This window comes from Elephantulus edwardii, unplaced genomic scaffold, assembly GCF_000299155.1.
Source record: "Elephantulus edwardii isolate Elephantulus edwardi_28Jun2011 unplaced genomic scaffold, EleEdw1.0 scaffold00013, whole genome shotgun sequence".
Classification (NCBI taxonomy): Eukaryota; Metazoa; Chordata; class Mammalia; order Macroscelidea; family Macroscelididae; genus Elephantulus; species Elephantulus edwardii.
In genome coordinates this window covers 32,675,607-32,700,651 of record NW_006399763.1, presented here as the reverse complement: position 1 = coordinate 32,700,651, position 25,045 = coordinate 32,675,607, and the positions used below count along the sequence as shown (strand labels likewise).

Sequence of the window (25,045 nt, the reverse complement as noted above, 5' to 3'; positions counted from 1 at the left end):
TGTAAATGTTTATGAAAATTAATAAAATATAATTATAGAAAAAAAAAAAAGAGCTATTTACAAGGGAGCTCTGGTGGCCTAGTGGCAAGAAGCTGCATTGCAATCCCAGAGGAATGTGGTTCGAATCCACCAGATGCTCTGCTGGAGAAGAAGGGGCAATCTCCTCCTGTACCAGTCAGATCTGATTTGAGACACACACACACCCCCACCCCCACACCATCCTTAAAAAAAGAGCTATTTATAACCATCTGAATGATAAATAATGAAAATTAGTTTCCCACATACCACCAACCTAGTGGTGCATTGGTTAACTGCCTGACCATTAATAAAAAGTCAGCAGTCCAAGCTCAACAGTCACTTTGTAGGGGAAGAGCCAGTTTCCATAAAGAGCCTTATAAACACTTTAGGGTAGTTATACTCCATCTTATAGGGTCACTATGACTTGGAATTGACTTGAAGGGAATAGTTTTGCTTTCTCTTCTTTTTTTTTGTGCACCATTTTAACCTGATTTAATCATTCTTCAAAAAAAAAAATCATTCTTCAAACAATTATTGAGTCACTCTGTGAAGCTCCGTCCAACATACTTTGGGCAATGCTGCCAGGAGGAACTAGTCCTTGGATAGCAACATCATCCTGGGAGGGTGGAAGGACAGTGCAGGAGAGGAGGACCCGGAGGAGATTGACTGACACAGTAACTGGGTAATGGGTGTAGGTGTGTCAGTGACAGTGAAATTGGCTCGGGATAGAGCAGGGTTCAGAGTTATTGTGCACAGGGTTGCCATGAATCACAGTTAACTTGGTGGCACATACCAACAACACTACATGCCAAGGAGCCTGGAGGCATAGTATAAGTTGGCTTTTAACTTAAAGGTTAGCAGTTTGAATCTAAAAGCTGTTTTGTGGGAGAAAGATATATATAGTCTCCTCTCATAAAGATTTCTACTCCTAGAAACTTGCTGGAAATTTGCCATAGTCAGAACTGACTCAAAGTAGTGGTTTTGATGTCAAGTATACTTGGCTATTGCAGGTGCAGTTACTATACTGAACAGAGCAGAGTAGGTCCCCACATTCTCAGGTCTTAATCCTAGTGGATAGAAGTAATAACCACATAAATAAGTAAATAATAAAGTATCAAAAAGTGGTAAATATGATAGAAATTAAATATGGTGATGTGATAGGGAGTTAGTGTATGGCTACATAAGATCTTTCTGATGTCATAAACTTGAACTCTAAATGACACTGTAGAAAGCCAAATAAAAGTCTTTGACAGTGGATCTCACTGCGGTCTGTGGAACCCTAGGCTGTCCCAAGGTGCTCTTTTGAAGATCAATGACATTAAAACTATATTAACAATGTTGTTAGATGCTGATGACTTGGTTCCAACTAATAGTTACTTTATGTATAACAGAAGGAAAGAGAAGAAAAAGCCCATGTCATCCTCACAGTTGTCTCTTTGTTTGAGCTCACTATTGCAGACACTGAGTTAATCCATTTCATGGATTTGCTGATCTTCTAAACTATCATTTTTTGCTGAGCTTCTACACTATCATTCATAATAACAGGAGTAGAAATCACTGCCATGAATTGATTTCAACGCACAGTGTCCCTCTAATTGGTTTCTGAGGCTGTACATCTTTATAGTAGACTGTCCTCTTCCTCCTGCAAAGCAGCTTGTGGTTTTGAACCACTGTCTTTCTGGTTAGCAGTGTAACACATTCCAATTTCACCGTAAGATTCCTTATTAATTTCTCACTAAATTGACATTTATATTAAAAGTACAAACGTAATGGTGGGCAAAATTACTGGTGTCTTCAGCCTAAAACAAGGCAGTTGCACCAAACTGTATTAAGTTTACCACTGTCAGACTTAACAGAAAGAAAAGAAAATGCCAGTCTCACTTGGCAATATATTGAATCAACCAGAAAAATAAGTTTTAAAATTACCTTTCAACATTTTGAGTATAATCCTTTGTACCTGTATGATAAAGAGAAACATGCATAAAATATTTTTGCTTCATATCAAAGTATGTTGCTTGTCTCAAAGAAAAGGATTTGTAAGACTAGATGAACTGCAAGTTGAACAAGTCATTTTCTCATGAGGAACACAATTTTTACTCGAAAGAGGGGCCGATAAACTATGGTTACTGAGTGATTGACAAACTATGATTATTGAGAGTTGGGTATTTGGCAGGTATTTTATTCAAAATGAACAAGGTGAGCTGTCACTTCAAAGAAAACAATTGACAGGATGTACTGTCAATGATGAAATTCAAGCTTTAAAGGGGGAAAAAAAATCAGATTTTTGAAAACACCTATTTGCTACCATGAACTTGACAGCCTCCCATAACTTAAAGAGTTTTTGGATAAGATTCTGGCAATATTTATTTTTTTTTGATATTATAAAATGAAATGTGTCATCACTGCAAAGCTCTGTATAACTCTATGTGTTCAAATAACCATCAGTGGAGTTAAAAAATGATACACAGGCAAGAGATAAATTCAGAGTATAATATAGATCAAGGAATTACAATACAATATGAAAAATTTATTGACATAGGTTTAGATTCCACATCGCAATCCACCTTTAACAAATGAAAAACTCAATGCCATCAAGTCAAGTGCTCGCGTCGGCAGCACATATATGGAAAATGGAACAATACAGAAATGATTAGCAAGAATGATATGCAAAAACTAAAAACTCATTAAGTCAGAATCAGCTAAAAATCAAAGCAAACCCTCCAATGGTTTTCTGAGGCTGTAAATTGTGTAAGAAGATACTGCCTTTCTTGAACCACTAAAGAGAGGTGGTTCGAGGGTCAGCAGGACAAGTCCATATGATCATGCCACCACCAGAGCTCCCTTTCAAGAAATTATCAACGTCTGATCTAATATCAGAGAAGAATATTTAAAATTATTTAAAAAGGTACTGAAATGCTCTTTTTGCAACTGCATATTTGCATGACCAGGAAGTTTCTTGATGTAATCAAGTTAAAGCAACCTATCACAGGAGATTAAATACTGAAACAGGTAACATTTCTATCTTATGTCAGACACAAAACACTGTTATGATCATTAATCTTAAATAAACAACCTTTCTTTGGAGACTTCAGTAATTACTGGGAGGTAAAGGTAGAGAGTTCTGAGACTCTAATTTTGGAAATTCCTGATCTCAAAACAAGACGAAGTAAATAACGCTTTACAATTTTTTTTCTTTAGGTCTTGAACAAATTTTGTTAGCTTTATTTTCAGGTTTTTACAAATTTTTGTTATAACTAACTTTTTCTTTTAGCTGTTGCAAAAAGCTTTTTGTTTCATTTGGTCCAAGGCTTGGGCGAAGGGCTTCTGGGTGGATAAGATTCTACATCAGGGTGGGATAGAAAGGCTTGCTGCTGATGGCAGGGGGACGCAGAGGTTCCCCCCAGCAAGTCCCTGCAGACCCCTAGTCGTGCTTGAGGATGAGATGCTCAAAGAGATACTCGCCCAGCCCAGCCTGGGGGCCGCCCAGTCTTCTAATGTTGGTCAGATGGTCACCCATCTTCAGCAGTTTCACTTCCTCGTCCAGGAAGTGGTTCTGCAGAAAGTCACAGAGATGGGGGTCAGTGTGGGCGGAACCCACGGCATGCAGATCCAGAAGGGCCTGGTTTAGGTTCTTCTCCAAGGCCAGCACTGCTTGCATGGCATCTAGGGTTTGACCCCACTCATCCTGGGATGGCTTCTGGATATCTTGGAAGAGGACTCAGCCGCTGCGCTTGTTTTGCAGCTTCAAGAGCCGCTCGGCACCCTCGCACTTCTCACTTGCCAACTCGCGGAAGAAGTGCCCCACGCCTTCCAAGGTCACATCATCATGGTCAAAATAAAAACCCAGAAAGAGGTAGGTGTAAGAGGCCTGAAGATGCAGGTTGACCAGACGGGTGACGCCAGCTTCTGCTTCGGTGGAATAATTTTGACGGATCTGAGAGCTCATAGTTGGTCGAGGTTTTGGGGCTAACAAAAAAAATGTGTTAGCTGGTCCCGAAAATAGGAGATGATGGTCCCGAGGTTACGCCTGGAGGTGAAGTTGGAGGGTAGTCAGAGGCTGGAAGGGGGGAAGTAGCAGGGTCTGTTCCGTCCAAACACTGTTGAAGCAAGAGACAGATCCACGGGACGGCTGGGGAACTCTATAACTTTTTTAAAGGTACTTTTCTATGTTAAGCATTGAAAGTTTTTAAATATTGCTCTTACATTCATCTACTTCACTAGGTTCACTAGTTAACCAAATCCAAAGTAAACCTACTACCCTTGAGTTGGCTCTGACTCATAGTGACTTTCCACTGCATCTCTGAGGTGGACTCAAACTGCAGACCTTTGGGTTAGCAGGCCAACATGTAATGTACTATGCTACTAAGGGCTCTTCATTAGTCTGCAGCGTTTGGGAAATTACAATTCACAGATGAAATCTGCTCTGCCATCTGTTTCTATAAACAAAGTTTTACTGGACGAAAGCCACATCAATTTATTTATGTATCGTCTTTAGGTGTCTTCACATTACAATGACAGTGCTAAGTAATGATGGAGACTATGTGGCCCATGCCACAAAATAAAACGATACAGTCTGGAATATAATGGAAGAAATTTACCAATATGTATTAGTCCATTCCAGTGACCAACTTTTGGCTGTTAATATTTTACACAGTATTTTTATTTTATTTATTTTTGTATGTGTGTGTGTACCATCGAATTGGATCTGACTGGTACAGGAGGAGATTGCCCCACCTTCTCCAGCAGAGCATCTGGTGGATTTGAACCACATACCTCTGGGATTGCAATGCAGCTTCTTGCCAGTAGGCCATGAGAGCTCCCTTACATAGTATTTTTTTAAAAATGCTCTTAAATGTCATTAAGTTCTGTAGCTAAGGACCAGACAAGGTTCAGAACACTATTCTTAGAGTCCCCATGGGTTGTCAAATCCATGCTACATAACAACATCTAATCTATCCATCTTCTGTCTCTCCTGCCTCCTTTTGTTTTCCCCCTAATTTTTCTAAGTTAGATTTAACCTTTTGTTTTCCTTTTCTGATTAAAGCACTTAAGGTTATACATTTTCTTCTCAGCATTATTTTAGCAGCATCCCACATGTTCAGATAAGTGCTATTTTTCATTATTATTGAGTTCTAAGTATTTTTAAAATTTCCATATGACTTCTTCTTAGACCCATGAGTTATTAAGAAATGCTTTAAAATTTCCAAATATAAGGGGATTTTTCTGTGGGGTATCTTTTAGTTATTGCCTTCTAATTTAATTATATTCTCATAAAATATGGTCATTATTATAGTCATTCTTTGAAATTTTTGAGACTTGTTTTGGGGCTTCTTAGTATGTGGACAATGTTTACAAGTGCTTAGTATGAAGAATACTTAAATTGATGCATAGTTTTTAGGTCCATGAACCAAGCTATTTAATTGTGTTGTAAATTATCTGCAAGAACTAAAAATAATATGAGAAGCTGGACTATTTAAAAAACAAAGCAGTATCACCATTGTAGGAAGACTAATTAACAACAGATGATATAACTGTAATTGTATGATATGCTGATAAAAGACTATACAGCCTTCAGTATGGAATATACATCGACATGAAGAAAACCTTCATACCTGGATCAATAAGCAACAACAACATAAACAGAAAATGCTGTCAGGAATTTTGTTTAACTTGGGCCCATAATCAACATCCATGGCAGCAGCAATCAAGAAATCAATTGACATAATTCACTGTGCAAATACACTACAAAATACTGCTTTAAAGTATCAAATAGAAAAAATATCACATATCATTTTGAAAACTAAAGTAAGTCTGACCCAAGCTATGGTGATATCTCAATCTTCTCATATGTATACCATTTTATCTCCATTCCAGAACCTGAAGTCTAATCGTGGAGTCTCAATTCAGTTTCCATCCCTGTACCACAAGAATATACAAGCACACTGTCATTTGCTTTCAGAAAATTTTTGCCTATCTTATGTGTTTAAAGAATGGACCATCAACTACAAATAAGCAAGTTCAAACTAAAGCTAAAGAGGGTTAAACCAAATCCAAAGAAACCAAAATTTGACCTTGAGTCTAACCCACCTGAATTTCAGAACCATCTCAGGTACAGGCTTGAGGCCTTGAACAGTAACGAGCCAAGACCAGATGAACTGTGGGAGGATATCAAGAATACAATCAAGGAAGAATGCAAAAAGTCATGACAAAGACAGAAGAGAAGAAAAGACCAAAGAAAGTACTGTGAATACTGCACCAAAACACCGAGAAGCCAAAACAAAGGAAGGAAATCAAGAAGTTAAGGAAGTGAACAGAAGATTTCAAAGGGCAGTGTGGGAAGACAAAGCAAAGTATTATAATAAAATGAGCTAAGAGCTGGAGTCAGAAAATCAAAAGCATCAATTTTGCTTGGAATTTCTTAAGCTGAAGGAACTGAAGAACAAAGCCTAAGTTGCAATACTTAAAGATGAGTGGGGTAGAATATTAAATGATCCAGGGAGCATTAAAAGAATATGGAAAGAGTGTACAGAATCACTGTACCAAAAGGAATTGGCTGACACAGAAGAATTTCATGAAACAACATATGATTAAGAGCCTGTGGTGATGAAGGAAAACAAAAGAATTCAAGCTGCTCTGAAGGAATTGGCAAAAAGCAAGGTTCCAAGAATTGACAGCATACCAACTGACATATTTCAACAAAGAGACGCTGCCCTTCACATGTTCACGATATTGTGCCAAGAAATCTGGAAGACAATCACCTGGCCAACTAAGTGGAAAAGCTCCATATTTATTCCCATTCCAGAAATGAGTGACCCGACAGAGTGAGGAAATTATTGAACAATAGCATTAATAGCACATGCAAAAAAGATGCTGCTAAAAATTATCCAAAAATGACTGGAGCAGCATGTCAACAGAGAATGGCCAGATGTGCAGACTGGGTTTAGAAGAGGCTATGACACTAGGGATATTATAGCTCATGCTAGCTTTATCTTGGCTGAAAGCAGACAGTACCAGTTTATCCTTGACTATGCAAAGGCATTTGACTGTGTGTATCACAACAAATGGTGGCTAACTCTGAGAATGGGAATCCCAGAACACTTAACTGTGCTTATGAGAAACCTATACTTGGACTAGGAGGCAGTTGTCAGAACAAATCAAGGAGACACTACATGGCTCAAAATCAGAAAAGATGCACACCAGGGTTGCATCCTATCTCCAGACCTTTTCAATCTATATGAGGAACACATCATCTGGGAGGTTGGGCTCTGTGAGGAGGTATGTGGCATCAGGACTGTAGGAAGACATCAACAACCTGTGTTATTGAGATTACAGAACCTTGCTTGCTAAAATTAGAAGAACCAGAAGCATTTGCTGCAGAAGGTAAAGACTGCAGCCTTCAATATGGATTGAAGCTCAACATCAAGAAAACAAAGATTCTCACTACTGGGCTGACTGGCAGCAAGAGGAAAGATGGTAAAAAGATTGAGATTGTTAACAACTTCAGTTTGCTTGGTCCCACAACCAACACTCCTGGTACCAGCAGCCAGAAAATAAAAAGAGGAATTGCACTGGGAAAGTCTGTTGTCAGGGACCTCTCCAGAGTACTGAAGAACATCAAACAATGTCAATCTAGAGACTAAGGTCTGCCTGATCCAGGCCTTGGTCTTTGCAATTACTTGCTATGCATCAGAAAGCTGGACAGTGACTAAGGATGATAGAAGAAGAATGGATGCCTCTGAGCTGTGGTGCTGGAAAAGAATACTGATTATACCATGGATGGCTAGGACTAAAATCAGGTTTGCCCTGGAGAGAGTGAGGCTGCCCTTTGGAGGCAAGAATTTTCAAGCTCTGTCTTACATACTTTGGGCATGTTACAAGGAGGGACTAGTCCTTGGAAAGAGACATCATGGTTGGAAGGGGGGAGAGACAGCGAAGAAGACCCTGAATGAGAGGAACTGACTCAGTGACTGGTGGAATGGGGGTAGGTGTGTCAGAAACAATGAGGTTGGTTCAAGACAGAGGAGGGTTCAGAGCTGTTTTATGTAGGGCTGCTATGAGGTGTAAGTGACTTGGCGGCACACACACCCACACACACAGAGTTGCTTTCAGCTCCTTGTGTTTTTATTTTTACTTTTTTGGAGTTCATATTGTTGTTGTTGTTGTTACGTGCTGTTGCGACTCATAGTGACCCTATGCACAACAGCCCTAATCCCTGCTCTATCTTGCGCCAACCGCACCGCCTCTGACACACCCATCCTGATTACCCCAGTCACCGAATCCATCCATCTCATAGAGGGTCTTCCCCTCCTGCGTTGTCCCTCCACCCTCCCAAGCATGATGTCCCTCTCCAAGGACCCGTCCCTCCTGGCAACATGTCCAAAGTATGTCAGACGAAGCCCCAGAATCCTTGCCTCCAAGGAGTAGCTTGGTTTAATCCTCTCCAAGATGAATCTGTTTGTTTTCCTGGCAGTCCAGGGTACATTCAGTACCCTTCTCCAGCACCACAGCTCAAAAGCATCCACTCTCCTTCTGTCCTCCCTAGTCATTGTCCAACTCTCTGATGCATAACAAGCGATTGCAAATACCATGGCCTGTATCAGGCACACCTTAAGTCTCCAGAGAGACACTGTTGCTCCTGAGTACTTTAGAGAGGTCCCTAACAGCAGACTTTCCCATCGCGATACGCTTTTTGATTTCCTGACTGCTGGTGCCAAGAGTGTTGACTGTGGAGCCGAGCAAACTGAAGCTGTGAACACTCTCAATCTCTTCGTCATCCATCCTGACGCTGCCAATTGGTCCAGTGGTGAGAATCTTTGTCTTCTTGACATTGAGCCTCAGTCCATACTTAAGGCTGCAGTCCTTGATCCTTCACAGCAAGTGCATGAGGTCCTCCTCAGTTTCAGCAAGCAGGCTTGCATCATCTGCATAACGCATATCCCAGAACATTTAATTGTGCTAATGTGAAACCTATACTTGGACCAAGAGGCAGTAGTCAGAACAGAGCAGGGTAACACTGCATGGTTCAAAATTGGGAAGGGTGTACACCAGGGATGCAGCCTGTCTCCATACCTTTTCAACATGTATGCAGAGCAGATTATCCGAGAGGCTGGGCTCTATGAGGAGAATTGTGGCATCAGGATTGGTGGAGTTCATATTACTTCTTGTAAATTGAAAAATGCAACACAAATGAAAATTTACATGATGTTGTTGTTGTTATGTGCTGTCAAGTCACTTGCAATTCATAGCGACCCCATGTACAAGAGCTCTAAACCCCGCTCTATCCTGTGCCAACCTCTCTGTCTCCGACACACTCACTCCATCTCATCGAGGGTCTTCCTCTCCTGCGCCGCCCCTCCACTGTCCCAAACATGATGTCCCTTTCCAAGGACCAGTCCCTCTTTGAAACATGCCCAAAGTATGTCAGACAAAGCCTCAGAATCCTTGACTCCAAGGAGCAGCCTGGTTTTACCCTCTCCAGGACAAATCTTTGTGTTCTCCTAGCAGTCCGTGGTATATTAACACTCTTTTCCAGCACCACAGCTCAAAGGCATCAATTCTCTTTCTATCATCTTTAGTCACTGTCCAACTCTCCAATGCATAGCACGTAATTGTGAAGACTACAGCCTGGATCAGGTGCCCCTTAGTCTCCAGCCTGACATCGTTGCTCCTCAGTACTCCTGAGTGGTCCCTCACAGCTGACTTTCCCAATGCAATTAGGATCCATCAAATCCTATGATAACAAGCTCCTTGGAATGTGACTACCTGCTATGATTCTGACAGTTGTACAATGAGTAAGGATGACAGAAGGTAAGTCAAAACCTTTGCCTTGCGGTGTTGAAGAAGAGTACTGAATATTCCATCAGCTGTCAAAAGAACAAATGAGTCTTGGAAAAAAACATGCAATCCTGGTGCTCCTTAGACACAAGGTAGGTGAAACAGTGTCTCCTATACTTTAGGCATATTGTTAGGAAGAGCTAGTCCTTGGAAAAGATATCATGGTGGACCGCAGAGAAAGAGAGGAGGAACCTTTACGAGACGGATTGACACAGTGACTGTATGAATGGGCATCAGCACGGCAGGGGCAGTGTAGACAGAGTAAGGTTCAGATCTGTTGTTTATAGGTTATTTTTAGTGGTAGTCAAGTAATTGGTACCTAACAACAACAATATATTCCCAGAAAATAAAGTCTTCATGGGGGAGGGGAGGAAGAAAAGGAAAAACAGGGTTGTGAAATTTGATTGCACATTTTTAAAAGTTTTTTCTAGTTACTGTGAATTCTAGGAAGACATGAATGACAGTAGAGGGCCAATCAGGAGATTCATGTAGAAATTTAGATGAGGGATGACCTCAAGTGGGTTGGCCTTGAAAAGAAGGCAGAGAAGATAGAAAGAGCTAAACAATAATGGGATGAAAAAACATTAGGAGGTGTCAGTAGGTTGAGTATTGGAAGGTGGAGAGCAGGTCTCTGGATGAGGCTGATGGTGCCATTTGCTGGAATGTGGGCAGCTGGTAAATTAATAATTTCCAGTTTAATATGTGAAGTGGTCTGGCTAGAAATAAAAGAGTTACAGCTGGATATATCCAGGCTGAAAGGACTACCTGCTATTCATGGAAAAGATTAGAGCTAGAAGTAAAAATTAAAGAGTTAATGCCATGAACTCTTGGGAATGGATGAGATAACAAATGGAAACTGGCAGAGAGGAGAGATGAAGTCCAAGCTCAGGCCCCAGGGGACACGAATTCAGACATCAAGTTGGGAAGTCAGTGATAGTAGCTGAGAACAATTTAAGAGAGACTGTTTCTATGGAAGTGGAGAAAATATAAAATTTAGGAAGCAGAGAGTGGCTAACTGGGCAATAAAGAGGTCACAGGTGGCTCTGTCAGTAAGAGTTTCAGTGAGAAAGAAGAGATGAGAGATCAGAAACTTTATGTTGAGAATAGTAGAAGCTGAGGGAGAGGTGGCAATGGCTGAACACAAGACATTCTGACCAGACATTCTGTGAGAAAGGAAGCAGTAAAATTGGGTACAAGTTAGAGAGTATGTTAAGGAAGATTTGTTCCCTTCCTGCCTCAAAGGGAGATCCCAAATGCCATGTGAAACATTACATACAACTGGAGATACTGATTATAAAGGAGAGACGTATTTTCTGCAGCAGCATTCTTGAGTACGCTGTGTGCCTGAGAATCTTTGAAACATGAGATATGTACACAACATTTGTCATCTTCACTTGGGACCAGTGTAGGATATCTCTATCACAGAAGACTGTGAGGACTGTACAGTCAAGATTTTATGAAGAAGCTGGACTCTGTGAAGAATGTGGCATCATGATTGGAGGTAGACTCATCAACTTGTGCCATCCAGACAACACAATCTTGCTTGCTGAAAGTTGGGAAGACTGAAAATGCTTGCTGTAGAAGATCAAAGATTACAGACCTTGACATGGATTGCATTTTCAATATCATAAAGACAAAAATCATCACTACTGGATCAATAAGCAACACCATGATAAATGGAGAAATGACTGAAATTATCAATGACTTCCTCTTACTTGGATCCACGATCAACACCCTCGGCATCGGCAGTCAGGAGGTCAGGAGATGTAGTGCATTGGCCACGTCAGCTCTCTTGGAGCTTGCCAAATTACTGAGGAGTAATGATGTCAGTCTGAAGATCTAGGTGTTTCTGATTCAGGCCATGGTCTTTTCAATCATTTGCTGTGCAATCTGAGAGCTGGACAATGAATAAGGGTGGCAGAAGAACTGATGCCTTTGAGTTGTGACACTGAAGAGAAACACTGATTAAACCATGAAATGCCGAAAGAAAAAAGATATGGCCTGGATAAAGTCCAGCCAGAATTCTCCTTGGAAGCAAGGTTACCAAAGCTTCATCTCACATACTTTGGGCACATTGGTAAAAGGAGCTATCCTTGGAAATACAGTTGGAAAGGGATATTATATTATTCTTGGAATGGTAGAGGGGGCAGTCAAAGAGCAGAAGACCTTCAATGAGATAGACTAACATGGTGACAGTAGTAATAGGCTCAAGTGTATCAGAGATGATGATGATGAAGGCACGGAACAGGACAGGGTGCCAATCTGTTGTTCATAGGGTTGCTATGAGTTTACTCCACTTGACAGCACCTAACAACAACAACAAAAGCCAACATCTTAGTTTCAGACTTAACCCATTGCACAGTGGTCAGTGGAAGATGCAATGGGACATATAACTACAACCCAAAAGTTGTTTGAGAGCATTTACGAAATGTAGGTGATTACTCAATCACAGTGCTGAAGAGCCTTACGAGATGATCTAGCTTACTCTCCTATCCACTTTAGTCAAGTGAATGTTCAATATTTTACAGGAAACACCTCACTAATCCCTAGGGATCATTTCCAGACTTTGTCATCATGTAATATGTTAATTTTTTGTTTTGTGTTTCACATCTTAGAATATAGCTGAACTGTTATTTTCTTCACGGAAACAGTAGGAGGGATTAGAACCAGAGGTTAACTCCACTTTTTCTTCTCCAATATCAACAACCTCTTTCTCTCTCTCTTTTTTTTTTTTCCTTTACAAAACTTTTCTGTATCTTTTGGCTACTTTTCCTTCTTTCCAACTGTTTTTTCAAAAGTTCAGTGGCCAGAAATTGACAAGGTACTCAAAGTGCAGTAATCCTGAGAACAGTGGGGGAGATTTCAATTTATCTCCATTGGATGGATGAAAAGCTAAAATGACTTTGCTACAACTGGAACGCATTCCAGTTCCTGCTGGCTATGGAGATACTTTCATCATGTTTTTCTTTTGCTGCAGAAGGTCAAGGACTGCAGCCTTCAATATGGATTGAAGCTCAACATCAAGAAAACAAAGATTCTCACCACTGGGTCAACTGGCAGCATGATTATGGATGGTGAAGAGATTGAGACAGTTAACAGTTTTAGTTTGCTTGGTTCCACAGTCAACATTCTTGGTACCAGCAGCCAAGAAATCAAGTGACAAACTGCATTAGGAAAGTCAGCTGCCAGGGACTTCTCCAGAATACTGAAGAGCAACAATGTCAGGCTAGAGACTAAGGTGCATCTGATCCAGGCCACAGTCTTCACAATTCAGTGCTATGTGTTAGAGCTGTACAGAGACTAGAATTGATAGAAAGAGAATTGATTCTGCAACCAGGAGAAGATAAAATAGATGAATGAGACCTTCTAAGAATCAAATCCCTATGCACATCCAAAAACTTCTCTAGCACGGTAAAAAGGAAAGCCACAGACTGGGAAAAAGTATTTGGTAATGACATGTCAGATAAGGGACTTATATCTAGAAGTTATAAAATAATTGAGTACCACCAGAAGATAAACAATCCAATTGAAAAATGGGCACAGGATATGAGCAGACACTTCACCAAAGACGACATTCAGATGGCCAACAGGAACATGAAGAAATGTTCAAAATCCCTAGCTCTAAGAGAAATGCAAATCAAAACAACTCTGAGATATCATCTCACCCCAGTTAGAATAGCCAAATTTAACAGAACAGCAAGCAACAAATGCTGGCGAGGTTGTGGAGAAACTGGAACTCTTATTCACTGTTGGTGAGAGTGCAAAATGATGTAACCACTATGGAAGACTGTATGGTGCTTTCTCAAAAAGTTGGAAATAGAAATACCATTTGACCCAGCAATTCCACTACTGGGAGTATACCCTAAGGAAACCATAACTGTCACCCAGGTAGATATATGCACACCCATGTTTATTGCTGCTTTGTTCACAATAGCAAAGAATTGGAAACAACCTACGTTCCCATCAACAAACGAATGGCTAGAGAAGCTGTGGTATATTCACACAATAGAATACTTCACTGCATTGAAAAACAAAGAACTCACAAAATATTATTCAAAATGAGTGGCCATGGAGACATTATGCTTAGTGAAATATCTCAGTCACAAAAGGACAAATACTGCATAGTGCCACTGTTGTAGAATGGGACTGACATCAGGGTTGGGGTGACTGAGAAAAATTGGATAAATTATATATACTGCATTGAAACAGATGAGGGAGAGATCAGTTTAAAAGTTATATATGACTGGGTATAATGGTTATGACAAGAGTCCAGAATGAAGGTTGCAGAGTGGAGTATATTGGGGGGATTGTATACCAATGAAAGAATTTTTCTTTTACTTTTCAAAGAGAAGAGTGAACTGTCAGGGAGGGGTGAGCAGGGAGAAAAATGCTACAATGAATGAATGGAAATCCAAAATCCAAAATTAAATGTCCTTTAAAATTAATTTTAAAAAGTGGGGGGAAGAAAGAGAATTGATGCCTTTGAGCTGTGGTGCTGGAGAAGAGTGTAGAATATACTAGGAACAGCTAGGAGAACAAACAAGTTTGACCTGGAGAGGGTCAAACCGGGCTGCTCCTTGGAGGCAAGGATTCTGAAGCTTCCTCTGACATACTTTGGGCATGTGGCAAGGAAGGACCAGTCCTTGGAGAGGGTCATCATGTTTGGAAGGATGGAGGGACAGCACAAGAGAGGAAGACCTTCGATGAGATGGGTCGATTCAGTGATTGGAGTAATGGAAATATGTGTGTCAGACAGTGAGTTTGGCACAGGATAGAGCAGGGTTTAGGGCTTCTTGTACATAGGGTCCTATGAGTTGCAAGCAACTTGAGGGTACACAACAACAACAATCTGAATAAAATAAAACTACAACTAGACATGCATGGGAATGACTTTTAGTGTGCCTATTCTTAAAAGTCAGCTTGATACCTAGTAAGTTAACATTTTCACATACCCTTTTCTTCTAGGTATAATGATTCTGTCAGCTTACTAATAAAAGCTTTGTTCTTTAACTGTACATTTCAGAGACTGCTTCTTAAATATCTAAAAGTAAGTAATTATGTGAAGTGTTGGATTTGGAAAGACTTCTACTATTTTGAGGCTAATGGCTAGTTGAGAAACTCCTTTGAGTGAGTGTGAGAAAGATTTTGCCTGCTAATTACCACCCCCCAAAAGTCAAAGCACTCAACAATCATTTTAATTTTTGCTAAGCAGCATGAAACATCACATCACATTACACTACGTTATGTCAAGTATCAAGATGCTCCTTGGGTAACACAGCAAAGCAATACAGCTGGGAGAAACAAATTGGTAGGCCAACTGATGCGCATGCAAGTCTGACCATGTATGCTGATAATTAGAGCTCACGTAAGGGTTTTGATATAGACAGGCAATTTTAGGAAGACAGATCTCGGTCATATAATTAGGTCCTAAGATTTTACTTTTTATATTCTATTGGTTTCACATTCATGTATTGTAGCCTTTGAACTTGGATCTCTTCCTTTGTAAAATGAGAGACTACCCTCACCCTACCTCATTCATGTAGTTGTAGTAAGGATCTAATGTTCAGTAGATGCTTTAGAAATACAATTAGGATACCTCTCTCTATCTGTAGAGGGAGCTCTGGTGGCGTAATCCATACCAAGTTGAGCTGCTAACCCAAAAGGGCTCATCTCTCTGGTGGTTCAAATCCACCACTAGTGGCTACAAGGGACCAAGATGTACAACTTCCCATCATGTGATTTACAGCCTCGAAACTTCCATGACAGCCAAGCAACTCTGAGTAAATTCTGACTCAAAGGTAATGAATTTGAGTATTTTTAGGACCTATTAGTATCTGAGTTGGATTTATCATTGTGTGTTTCACTAATTCTGGGGTGTATATTTTCAACCTAATACTATTTTAGAAATCATGACATGTCCTATAATTGAGAAATTATTACCACTTAATTGCTTGTTTTTCTTTCTGTGTGCATAAAATGATGATGTATATTAACGTCAAAAATGTCTCAGAATGTGATAAACAAAAGGGCTTAAAATGTTAACAAATGTTATGCAAATTTTAGCTAGCCTCTTATTCATAATGCAGATTTATTTCTCCAAATTTTCCTTGTGCAAGACATTCAGAGGGAAACATGGGTGAGTAAGACCTAATCCTTGATTCAAGGAGAATGGCAATCAGTGAGATGCAGAAGTTAGACAACACAAATTCCAAATTGCATGTGAGCACTGGCATTTGATTATATTCCAAACATGGTGCCCTGTGAGTGTGAAAGAAGTAGGAAATAACTTTCCATAGTAAAGCACCATGGAGGAGGTGGTGCTTGGGCGAGGTGTTGACGGCTAGGTAATATTTCAACAGGCACATTCAGTAAGGAAACACTCCACACATAAAGGGCAAGGAAGACATGGACACAGGAGACACATTTTTATTCAGAGAATTTCCAGCAGTCCAGACAAGGAGGCACACAGCAGCTATGTTGTGGTGTCTGCTCCAAGACAGGAAAATGTCTAGGCTCTACCTGGTGGGTGATTCAGACTTCTGAGCAAGTAAGTAGCTGGACAGAAGTGGGGCTTTCTATAAAGCCAGCTCAGAATGGGGAGAAGTAAGCGTGTTGGTGCTTTAAGCAACTAAATTTGGAATTAGTCTGCTACACAGCCACTGCTAACTGATGAAATGGGTATAAAACATTTAAGGCACAGATTTTATTTCAAGGTACTCAAGACTCATTTGTGAAAGTAGGACATGTATATGCGAGAAAGATTTAAATAACAATCTATGTCAGTCTGAATAAATGTCAAAATGCATGATGACAGACAATATGATAAAGATCTATGAAAGAGAAAAATTAATTTGGAAAGAAAACACCCACCTTGGCTGACCTTAAAACCTGGGTAAATGATGACAGCCTCATACCCTACCAATTCAATCTCTTACATTGTCTTTCTATACACTATTCGCTTTTGCCTATTCACTCTGTAGACTGGAAGGCCTTTATGGGTAGAATGTGCCTTAAAACCTTGTAATCTTGTAATCTGTTCACAGCCATGTTCACTGTAGACTTCTGAATTAACTGATAAATACCCGGCTGAAGAAGAGGAAAGAAATTTAAGTGGAAAAACCAAGCCATATGAGTTTGACAGTGGGAGGAATCTATGTGGTGTCTTCAAGAGCGGAGACCAATGGCTCACACAGACAATTTAGGTGCGGGTGGGGTATAGCAGATACAGCTGGACGCATGGCTGTGGAATGAAGAGCAGGGTGAGGGGCTAATAAGGCAAACAAAGGTTTCCGTGTCAGAAAAGCAGCTACAAGAACTGAACTTGATGTTACTGGAGCAAAGTGACAAAGGTGATGTGTACAAAGATTAGTTGCTGGCAAAAAGTAGGATGATGTCCAGGCAAGGAGAACAGTTAAGGTAATTTAGTAATCCAGGAGATAACAATCTGGGGACAGTGGGTAAATAAGGGTGTATAGTCCCCAGGTACATGGGGTCCTCAAAAGAGTTATGTTGTTACTGTGTACCAATGAGTTGGAAGTGACTCATCGCGGACCCTCTAGAGGGTTTTCAGAGGCTGTAAAATGAACAGGAGGAAATTTCCATCTTTTCCTCATGAAACAACTAGTGGATTTGAACTGCAATCCTTTGGGTTGGTAATACAATTCCTTATCACTAGGCCAACCTAGGAAGCTACTCAAGGGGAAGCACTACTTTGGAGCACAGGCCCCCAGGAACAGCGAATGAAGAGGTGAGGGCGGCTGGCAGAGTAGGAAGGTGCAGGCTCTCTGGACCCAGAGATCCAGGTTTGCCATCTACTTACCCGCTGTGTGACCTCAGACAAATTGTGAAAGTCACTGATAATGATACTAATCTTAAACTTTGGGTGAGAATTCTAGGAAGGGTGGTAACGTGCCGAGAGCACCATGCTCTGAACAGAGCAGGAGCACATATGATTCATAATTACAATAAAAGTAACACATCAGAAGGCACACATGAGTCGTATAAACCGAGTATTTCAATTGTGCAGAGATAAGAAAATCACTTTTGGCTAGGACAGTCACTCTGAATTTGAGAGTGAGAACAGCATTCTGTCTGGTTGTTAAAAAATGAGTACAGTTCTGACAAGTAGGGGAAGGAAAAGGTTGTTCCAGGAAAAGAAAGCAACAAGTGGAAGCAACAGAGATGAAAAGCAGAGCCCATCTGTGTCATACTGTGAAACTTTGCTCGGCTGGTGAGAGGCGTGAGGTGAGCTGAAAAACGGGGTAGAGGCAGATAACAGAGTGGTTCGAACGCCAGGCTGGAGTGCGGGCATTATTTGGTAAGTAATGAGGTGCTGCTGACAGATTCCAACTAGGTAACCAATGTGATCAAAGTGACGCTTAAGACAGATGAATCTGATGATGGGATGCACAGTGGTGAAGGGGCAGGATTGGCTAACGCAAGAAGATGCAAAGGCGTCAAGCATGAAGCAATACAAGCCCATCCTCCAAGGTGGCCAAAGCAATGCCATGGGAGTTGCTGTGGGAGCGAGCTGAAGAACGGAAAGCCTATGATGCACAGTGAGCCAAGAAGCAAAGCCGAGGTTGAATACAAAACATAAATATACACCAACAGCTAGACTCATTCCTTCCTGGACTTATCTTTCTATTGAACTTAATTTACTTTTTGCCGAACATTATGTCAAAGCTGGCTACATAAAAATGCCTAACTCTTCCCTCAAGTAAAGGGGAAGCAACACATCATTTCCATGGAGTGTGATAATATACTGTGCAGAGAGTGGCTAAGTTAGGAGAAATCACACACAGGAGGCAGGCTGCCAGTTGTTCCAAGAGGATGAGCAGAGAGGGAAGCAAAGGGTTCAAGAAGGATCAAGGGCAAGGAACTGTGAAACCACAGGGTATGTGGAGAAATCACAATTTGGTATGACCAGCTGGCAGGGTGTGTGCGCATGCCCAGCTGTAGCTCCTAGTCCCCAGAGATGAAATGTGAGCTGCTGGTTTTCTCTTCTGAACACCCACATAGATTTCTACTCTGCCTTCACCTGTGAAGCCTCCCATGTACATGCCCTTCCTCTCCTCCTCTCTGGCCCTGGGTTTACTGATTTGTTACGCAAACACGCTGAACCATGTTAGGCTCCAGGAAAATGGAAACGAAGAGTCTACAAGCTATGGCCCTGGTTGTTGCTGTTGTGTACCATAGAGTCGGAACCAACCCACAGCTGACCCTCTGGAGGGTCTTCAGAGGCAGTTAATCGCACGGGATGAGATTGCTCATCCTTCTGTGGAGCAGCTGGTGGCCTCAAACAGCCTGCCTTTGGGATTGCAGCGTAGCTTCTTGCCACTAGGCCACCAGAGCTTACAAGCTATGTTAAGGAGTTTAAATGTATTAAGTGGGCACTAGCAAGTCTGTTGTCAGGGACATCTTCAAAAAACCATGGTTCCAGTTTAAAGATTAAGATGTGCCTGATTCAATGAATGGTATTTTCAGTCATCTGCTATGCAACTGAGAGCTAGAGAAGGAATAAAGATTACAGAGGAAGAATCAATGCCTTTGAACTGTGCTGTGGTGTTGGAGAGGAGTACTGAATATCCCATGGACTGCAAAAAGAACAAACAGACATGACTCAGGGAAAGTTCAGCCAGAGTGCTCCTTAGAAGCAAAGACATGCTATGGGTATGTACTCATGAGAGGCTATTCTTTGAAAATGAACACCTTGCTTGGAAAGGTGGAGGGTCTGCAAAAAAGAGGAAGACTCTCAATGAGATGAATTGAGACACTGACTGCAGCAACGAGCTTGAACATATCAGAGATGATAAGGATGGCACAGGACAAGGTAGGGTTTAGATATGTTGTTCCTAAGTTTGTTATTGACTCATACTCAACTCAAGGCACTTAATAACAACAACAGATAATAAGAAATGATTTTTAGTGAAGGAATGACAGGATTGTGTGTGTTTTAGGAATTTCATTCTGGCTTCTTCAGGGAAAGTAGATTAAGGGAAGACCAGAAGGCTGGGGACAAGGATGTCAGCTGGTACAGGGCTGATCGTAGACTAAAGAAGGGCATAAAGCAGAGCCATCGGTGGTATTTATGGATCTGGAGATTATTGGGAGATAATGTAAGGGAAGCCAGACTATGGTGCCTGAACTTGCCTGTCTGATGAATATGGACAATCCGTCTTGACCAGCAGAATGAGAGGATGAAATAAGGAGTTTAATGGTCAGTTTTACTTTTAAATCCTTAAGGAATATCTAGCAGGTAGTTTCACATAAAGCACTGAAAAGAAATCAGGCCTGGAAATTAGTTGAATTCTCAGTATTCAAGTGTGGGCTGCAACACTAGAAGCAGCTAGGAAATGCCAACTTTTAAGAGGAAAGATAGTTAGAACCAGCACAAAGAAAACTGGACTAGAAAGAATAATTTAAAACACTATGGACAACAGCTCTAAATCCTGCTCTATCCTGTGTCAATCTTATTGTCTCCGACACACCCACCCTCATTACCCCAGTCACTGAATCAATCCATCTCATGGAGGGTCTTTCTCTCTTGCGCTGTCTCTTCATCCCCCTAAGCATGATATCTCTCTCCAAGGCCTTGGAACATATCCAAAGTATGTCACAGAACTTCAGAATCCTTGTCTCCAAGGAGCAGCCTAGTTTCACCCACTCCAAGACAAACCTGTTTGTTCTTCTAGCAGTCCATGGTATACTGAATACTCTTCTTAACCAGCACCACAGCTCAAAGTCATGACTTCTCTATCTTCCCTAGTCATTGTCTAGCTTTCTGACCATAGCAAGTATTACAAAGACATGGCCTGGATCAGGCACACCTTAGTCTCCAGACTAACATCACTGCTCTTCAGTACTTTGGAAAGGTCTTTGACAGCAGACTTTCCCAATGCAACTTTTCTTTTAAATTTCTGACTGCTGGTACCAAGAGTGTTGATTGTGGAGTCAAGCAAACTGAAGCTGTTAACAATCTCAATCTCTTCATCTTCTGTCATGATGCTGCCAATTGGCCCAGTAGTGAGAAAAGTTTTCTTGATATTGAGGTTCAATCCATATTGAAGGCTTCAGTCCTTGACCTTTTGCAGCAAGTGCTTCGGGTCCTTTTCAGTTTCAGCAAACAGGAATGTGTCATCTACATACTGCAGATTGTTGATAAGTCTTCGTCCAATCCTGCTGCCACAGTTTTCCTCATAGAGCCAAGCCTAGCAGATAATCGGTTTTGCATATAGACTGAAAAGGTATGGAGAGAGGACACATCCCTGGCATAGACCCTTCCTAATTTTGAACCATGCAGTGTTTCTTTGCTCTGTTCTGACGACTGCATCCTGGTCCAAGAACAGTTTTTGCCTAAGCACTATCAAGTGTTCTGGGATTCCATGTATATATATAACATATATATACATACATATATGGAATATATATAACATATATATACATACATGGAAAAAATATATGTATACACACACACCACAAAATCACTGTACTTCTTATATTCTAGAACTCTTCTTTTTTTAATTAAATTTTATTAGTTTTAATGAACATTTACAGAGATTTTAGGTTTTCATTCATTCATTATTGCACTGTTTTCTCCACCCTCCTCCCCAGTTCGTTCTTCTAGAACTCTTCTTGAATGAGCATTTGTTTTTCTTCCACTGGGCTGGGGGGAGGAAATCAACCAAATAACAAACAACAGAAAACTTATTTTGAGAAATGCCATTAATATATAGAAATAAGTTTGAGATTTTTCTCTTCCTGGTGTAATATTAATTTTGAGATGGGAATTAAGTAAGGTTGATACAGAATAAATTCATTCAAGTTGCCACTTACTAAGTTCTACTCTTTGTCAGCAAACAGAAGTCGATGTCACCTACCAACAACTATTTGGAGGGTTATGTCAGACATTCCAGAACACCGTCTGTCAGACATACAGTCCCTCTCAGCAAGCCCTAAGCTCAAGAATCCTGATATATTAAGAGAAATAAGACAAATACAAAGATATTATATGTTGAGATGATAGGGAGAACTCCAAATGTGTCTTGTGGTTTTCTTCTTACAAAGAATGCCCTTGCTCCAATTGCTACTTACTGAATAAATGGGCAACTTTCACTAGCTAATTTATGATACATTCTGGGATGTGGTCTTTAAACAAACTTGTACATACAATATAGTGTGTACTGAAAATTAAATTCAAACTCATTGCCTCAGAGTTGGAACAGACTCACAGCCCACCCTCCAGTGGGTTTCTGAGGTTGTAAATTATGCAGGAGGAGATTACTTATCTTTCTCCCTTGGTGCTGCAGATGGATTTGAAATGCCAAAGAGTTGCGGCCTTAGGGCTAGCAACACAACACCTTCCTGATCACTTCATCACAGCTTCCTGGTCTAAGCTCTAAAGAAAGGAACAAAGCATTGTCTTAACTCAGAAGGGAATCTGAAGGGGAGGGTCAGGTTTGGTTAAGTTTATACATCTTCGCCTTGCTTTAGGAAGAAATATCAATTTTATATTTGGGAATAAGACAAAGCTCAGAGCACCCTGTTGGAGTGAAAAATAATGAAAACTTTTATGATGCTGTAAGCTTTTAAAATATATGTGGCAGTTGACTAAATGGTTGATGGCAAAGGATTTTGAATGTTATGCTAGGATTTCAGAAACAAATGCATTGTAAAAAGCAAAGCTGACATCTTTCTGTTCCATGTTAAAAATTCTTCAAGTATTTAGTACCTCGGTTTTCAAAATGACTTTGTATAGATCTCTTATTCATGTCAGGATGAGTAAGGGGTGCACAAGGAGGTTATTTCTTTTCCTACTCTCCCATAAGAGCAATGGTGTCTCTCTGGAGACTAAGGTGTGCTGATACACGCCATGGTCTTTGCAATCACTTGTTATGCATCAGAGAGTTGGACAATGACTAAGGAGGATAGAAGGAGAACTGATGCCTTTGAGCTGTGGTGCTGGAGAAGAGTATTGAGGGTACCATGGACTGCTAGGAAAACAAACAGATTCATCCTAGAGAGGGTTAAACTGGGCTGCTCCTTGGAGGCAAGGATTCTGAGGCTTCGTCTATCATACTTTGGACATGCTGTAAGGAGGAACCGGTCCTTGGAGAGGGACATCATGCTTGGGAGGGTTGAGGGACAGCGCAGGAGAGGAATGCCATCTATGAGGTGGACTGATTCAGTGACTGGGGCAATAGGGATGGGTGTAACGGAGACAGTGTGAGTGGCATAGGACAGAACAGAGTTTAGGGCTGCTGTACATAAGGTCGCTATGAGTCGCTAGCAACTCGACAGCACATAACAAAAACAACTACTACTCTCCCATGAAGATGGTGAAACCCAAGGAGACAAGTGAATCAACTGGCTCCAGTTAAGTTAGAGTTTGTAGAGAAATGGTCTTTCCAGTAGATCAGTTGTTCCCAATGAAACAACATGCAGAAAGTAAGAAAAGACATGATTGTCTTCCTCTTTTCACTGAAAAAGAATTCTGCCTTCTGAATAAACAACAGGCAAGACTAAAAAGGTCATATCATCTGCATAATGCAGGTTGTTGACGAGTTTTCCTCCAAACTCATGCCACACTCCTCCCTATAAAGTAAAGCCCCTCAAATGATCTGTTTCACATATAGACTGAAAAGGTATGGACACAGGCTGCATCCCTGGAGCATTCCTTTCCTAATCTTGAACCATGCAGTGTTCCCCTGCTTTGTACTGATGACTGCATCCTGGCCCAAGTATAGGTTTTGCATGAATACAATCAAGTGTTCTGCACAGTTTGCTGTAGAAGGTCAAGGACTATAGACTTCAATATGGATTGAAGCTTAACATCAAGAAAACATTCTCACCACTGGGCCAATCAGCAGCACCATGATAGATGGAGAAGAGATCGAAGTTGTTAATAATTTCAGTTTGCCAGGATCCACAATCAACCCTCAGGCACCAGCAGTTAGGAAATCAAGAAAAATTGCACTTGGGAAGTCTGTGGTTGGGGATCTCTCCAGAGTACCGAGAAGCAATGTTGTCAGTCTAGAGGCTAAGGTGTACCTGATCCAGGCCAAGGTCTTTGCAATTACTTGCTATACATCAGAGAATAGGACAATGGCTAAGGATGACAGAAGAATTATTGATGCCTTTGAGTTGTGGTGCTGGAGAAGAATCTTGAACCTACCATGGACTGCAAGGTGAACAAACAGGTCTGTCTTGGAGAAGGTGAAATTAAGTGTGTCCTTGGAGGCAAGGAAGCTCCATCTCATACACTTTAGGCATGTGGCCAGGAGGGACCAGTCCTTGGAGAAGGGCATCATGCTTGAAGAGTGGAGGGACAGTGCAGGAGAGGAAGACTCCAGAAGAGATGACACGGTAATGGGTGCAATGGAATTAGATGTGTCAAGATTTAGTGAGATTGGCTCAGGATAGGGCAGGGTTCAGAGCTACTGGGCACAGGGTTGATAATGAGTTGCAGGTGACTCAATGGCACATACTAAAATGGTAAAATTCCATTGTTTTTGCACAACCGCTCTGAATCTTGCTCTATCCTGAGCCAATATAACTATCTCTAACACACCCTCACTACCTCACTTAACTGTGTCAATCCATCCCTCTGCTAAATAAAACCAAACATAGCCAAGGGGGTAAAATTAGAGGAAATGTATGTTCTGGAATGTACCAAAAAATTGTGTGGCTTCCATATTTCCCTTCTACACAGACAGATAAATATCTAGCTATAGTTGAACTGACTGACTGTATGCTGTCAAACTGATATTGACCAATAAAACACTTCCCAGTGTCATCCTTATAACCACCATTATGTTCAAGTTCATTGTTGTGACTATTTTGTCAGTCTGTCTCTCTCAGGTCTCCTTCCCCATGACTGGCCTTCTATTTCACCACATTTGATGTTTTTATCCAGAAACGGACTCCTCCTGAATGGTACGTCCAAATCAACTGAGTCCGACAATGTTCTGCTGTATTGGATAAGGTTTTAACTGTTTAATTTTTGAGGTAAGATCATCAGGTCTTTCCTTTCAAGTTGGCTAGTCTGAAAGCTTTGCTGAATCCTATCTCCTAGCGGTGGCCCTACTTATAGTTGAAATACCTGTGGAATAGATACTAGCATCACAGGAACATGCAAGTCACTGCAGTGTGACAAACCAACAGAGCCTGATGGGATTTCCACAAAGATGAAGAT

The 25,045-nt window shown here is 41.0% G+C and overlaps 1 protein-coding gene and 1 pseudogene across 1 annotated transcript in view; both read right to left on the bottom strand.

Annotated features, from left to right (window-relative positions):
- The window catches only part of BACH2 (BTB and CNC homology 1, basic leucine zipper transcription factor 2), a 255,438-nt gene that overhangs the window by 200,512 nt on the left and 29,881 nt on the right, over window positions 1-25,045 (bottom strand). The window lies entirely within an intron of this gene.
- LOC102859088 lies at window positions 3,440-3,964 on the bottom strand (annotated as a pseudogene).